Genomic DNA, 4665 nt, shown 5'->3' with positions numbered 1-4665 from the left:
CTCCACTGCCGCCCACCCTCTTCCCCAATCAAACTTCTTCTTTATCATTTGTCTAATCGGGATGACGATCTCAGCAAATACCTCCTCCCCCATCCAAACCATTCCTCTATCAACACCCTCCTTGGTCACTTCCACTAATGCTTCTGGTCTTCTACCCACACCACAACTAACAATCACCTCTCGCCCCTTCCTAGGAAAATGTCAAGTGTGCTTCACCAAAGGTCACACAATTGCCTCCTGTAATGTTTTCAAGAAGTTATATCCTCAAGTGATTCTACCAACCTATCAAAGAACAGGACTAAATAGTCAACCACAAGCACACTTCATGGCTGAAAATAATGCAAACACATCTAACCGGGCTTGGCTTTTCGATAGCGGTGCATCTCACCACATTACCAACGATCTCAATGCCCTATCACTCCACACACCATACGATGGTATCGATGAGCTTGTCATCGGTGATGGTTCGTCTCTTACCATTACTCATGTAGGCTCCATTACTCTTAAATTCTCGAATACTTATTTTGTCTTACACAATGTCCTTTGTGTTCCCTCTATCTCTCGCAACATTATTTCTATCTCTCGTTTGTGCATTGACAATAATGTACTAGTTCAATTTTTTCTTGGAATTTTGTTATCAAGGATTACCATACCCACAAATCTCTTTTCCACGAAACAATTAATCATGGCATCTATGAACTTCGTCCGGCATCGCCACCTCAAGCGTTTCTTTTGCACTCTACAAAGGCTTCGCTTTGGCACCACCGTCTCGGCCATCCTCATTTTAAAGTTTTGCAACATTTGTCTTCGTTTGTTTCTTCCATCACAACTTTTAATGATTCTTGTAATTCATGTTGCATCAACAAAAGTCACAAACTCCCCTTTCATTCTTCTACTATAACGCCTAATGCTCCTTTAGATTTACTATATTCCGATGTATGGTCTTCACCCGTCACTTCCATTGATGGATTTAAATACTATATTATATTTGTAGACCACTTCACTAAATACACTTGGATATATCCACTAAAACACAAATCGGATTCTCTCACCACCTTTATTCATTTTCAAAAGTTAGTGGAAAACTACTTTCAAACCAAAATTAAGCAATTATTCTCCGATAATGGCGGAGAATATATTAAACTCACATCTCATCTCACTTCATGTGGTATCACTCATCTCACTTCCCCACCCCATACACCCGAGCATAATGGTTTTGCCGAACGGCGTCACCGCCACATCGTTGAAACGGGCCTTACGCTTCTCTCTCATGCCAAAATGCCATTACAATTTTGGCCTTTTGCCTTCACTACCGCCACTTATCTCATTAACCGACTACCTACAACCACACCGAAAATGACTCTCCTTTTTCCCATCTTTTCCAAGCAACCCCTAATTACAATAAACTCCGCAGTTTTGGATGTTTAGCCTATCCTTGGTTACGTCCTTACACCTCCCACAAACTCCAATCTCGGTCGAAACCGTGCGTCGTTGTGGGATACTCCTCTTCTCAAAGTGCATACTACCTACTTGAACCCCTGACTAATAAAGTTTATACATCTCGGCATGTTCGATTCATTGAACATGAATTTCCTTATGAAACTTTAACCAACACATCCACTCAATCTCCCCCTCAGCCAGACACTTGGTTACCATTAATTGTCCAACACATTCCCATTAAAACCACCATTCCTTCACCAAATAATGATACCAACACTTCCTCACCTTTGGTTAATGCTTATCCAAACATTCCCACCCCACCAATTATCACCCACCCACGTGACCATACTCAACCTCTTACATCAGATCCAAATCAACCATCCTCACTTCTTGGATCATCCCAAAACATTTCAACATCCACCACATCTGACTTAACAACTCCTGTTACCGAACCTGTTACCCAAACCAATCCTCATGGTACCCGTCAATCACGTAAACCAAACCCAAAATACCACAATTCCAACTTTGTCCTTTATAATACCACCATTCAACCCTTCCCCGAACCTTCGACTATCACCCAAGCCTTAAAACAACCCTAATGGCGCAAAGCTATGCAAGACGAGTATAACGCCCTCATTCGTAATCAAACTTGGACTCTTGTTCCGCCCGATTCCGTTCCCAATATTGTTGGGTGCAAATGGGTTTATCGAACTAAATTCAATGCTGACGGGTCGGTCGATCGCCTTAAAGCACGGCTTGTTGCTAAAGGATTTCACCAATGATCTGGTTTAGACTATTCTGAAACTTTCAGTCCCGTAGTCAAACCAGCCTCCCTACGTCTCATTCTCGCTTTAGCCGCCTCCCACAATTGGTGTCTTCGCCAACTCGACATCAATAATGCCTTTCTTCAAGGCACTCTCACCGAAACAGTCTACATGTCTTAACCGCCCGGTTTCACCGATTCTTGTTTCCCCAATCATGTTTGCAAACTTAACAAAGCCATTTACGGCCTTCTTCAAGCATCCCGAGCTTGGTACAACAAACTAAAATCATATATTCTCTCGGTTCACTTTAAACCGACAGTATATGACCCATCTCTTTTTGTCAATCGTCTCACCAAATCTCCCATATATATTCTAGTTTATGTTGATGATATCATCATCACCGGTCCAAATCCTTCCATTATTAGTGCTTTCATACAAACTCTTGCCAATCGTTTCTCTCTTAAAGATCTCGGTGATTTATCATACTTTCTCGGTGTCGAGGTCTTACCTCATTCTAAAGGTCTTTTTCTTTCTCAGGCTAAATATATCCTTGATATCCTTACAAGAGCCAACATGAATGATTTTAAACCATCATCCACTCCAATGTCCTCATCGGTACCACTGACCAAGTTTGATGATACACCTTTACCATCCCCGACTAAATACCGAACATTCGTAGGGGCTCTACAATACTTATCTTTAACCCGACCGGATGTCGCCTTTTCAGTTAACAAAATTTCTCAATTCATGCACTCACCAACCGAACATCATTGGGCTGCCCTAAAATGGTTGCTACGATACCTACACGATACTATTCATCATGGCCTTCTTATTAGGCGAGACTCACCGTTACTGCTCCATGCATTTACTGATGCGGATTGAGCAGGTGATAAACAAACATATCGCAGCACTACCGGATCCATTGTTTATCTGGGATCCAATCCGATATCTTGGAGCTCCAAACGCCAACCCACTTTGGCCCGCTCCTCCACCGAAGCAGAATTCCGAGCTGTTGCCTCAATCACCACCGAAATACAATGGTTAACTTCACTTATGTCTGAACTTGGCTTTCGATCGAACGTCACACCTACCATTTATTGTGACAACTTAAGTGCCACTCACTATTTAGCCAATCCGGTTTTCCACTCAAGAATGAAGCATCTTGCATTGGACTTTCACTTCGTACGTGAAAAGGTTCAAGCGGGTTCCTTACGGGTCACTCATATTGCCGGTGATGACCAACTAGTTGATGCTCTCACCAAACTGTTGCTCAAACACCGCCATCAACTTCTTTTATCCAAAATTGGACTTATTTCTCGGTCGTCCATCTTGCGGGGGTATATTAGAGATAATACCGTGACCCACCAAAATATTCAAACACATTCAAGTTAATCATTGCAAATATGCATAGAATCAATTATATATTTGTTTCCTAGTTTGTTACAGTTAGTTCCTAAGTTGTAGGCTTTTCTCTTTGTATATATTTTGATCTAGTAAATGAGAACAATGCATCGGTTGAGTATTTCATAGGATGTACCACTAAACCACCATGATGCCCCCTGAGTGTTAACACATGTAAGTTTACAATAATGTATTTCTTACTGTAGGTGCCTAGCGAGCATCTGGTAATTTACAAAAATTAAACACACACATGCAAATGTATAAAAAATTATTGGTGTAGATGTCTAGCAAGCACCAGGTATGTGACAGCAAAATTAAATGATATTTTGTATGAATGTATCGAACCAAAGGCATTATCTCATTGATTTGATTAGAAAGGAGTTGACTACAACATATGTGGAAAAATATTAACAGTGCAATATTTGTTATACAATGAATTGAGTCTACTCGTTTAATCCGATCAATCTAAATTCATCTCAATTTTCACTCACACACACACTGATAAAGCGAAATTTTACGTATCATGTGTCACGTTTTTAATGTCTCCTCAATATTGTTTCCCCCCTAATACGCCTAGCCCATTTTACATATTTGTGGATCCCCACCCGTTTCCTGGATATCCGTTTGACCTGTCAACTTTACATTAATCAATTTTCTTCTTTTTATCCATTGATCTTACCTAAACTAAGCAATCAATCCTTCATAGGAAACCATAATCGACACCACTTCACTATAAATTAGCAATATTTTCAAGTAACAACAATTTTTTTTTAAAAAGAAATCGACATTACGTATACTTTTTATAAATAAATCTTACACTACGTAACTTTTCTTTTTCATTGCTATACTTAATGCATCATTTTAATTATAAGAAATATTTTAAATTTGTAAATTATATCGTTTTTATTATTCAACCTGTAGTCTAAAACACGAAATCCCAATCTAGTCGGTTTATATCGACACATCTTGTGTCTTGAGTTCCATAATCATTTTAGCTGACATGAAGACAAATTTGAAAGCTTTGTTGGATCTAGCAAAAATCAGAAATTAAGATTGACTG

This window comes from Bidens hawaiensis, unplaced genomic scaffold (genome assembly GCF_021521415.1).
Source record: "Bidens hawaiensis isolate Kalapana, Puna unplaced genomic scaffold, B.hawaiensis_p1.1 tig00002866_1, whole genome shotgun sequence".
NCBI classification, from domain to species: domain Eukaryota; kingdom Viridiplantae; phylum Streptophyta; class Magnoliopsida; order Asterales; family Asteraceae; genus Bidens; species Bidens hawaiensis.
The sequence above is the reverse complement of the archived record's forward strand: the minus strand, read 5'-3'. Positions refer to the sequence as shown.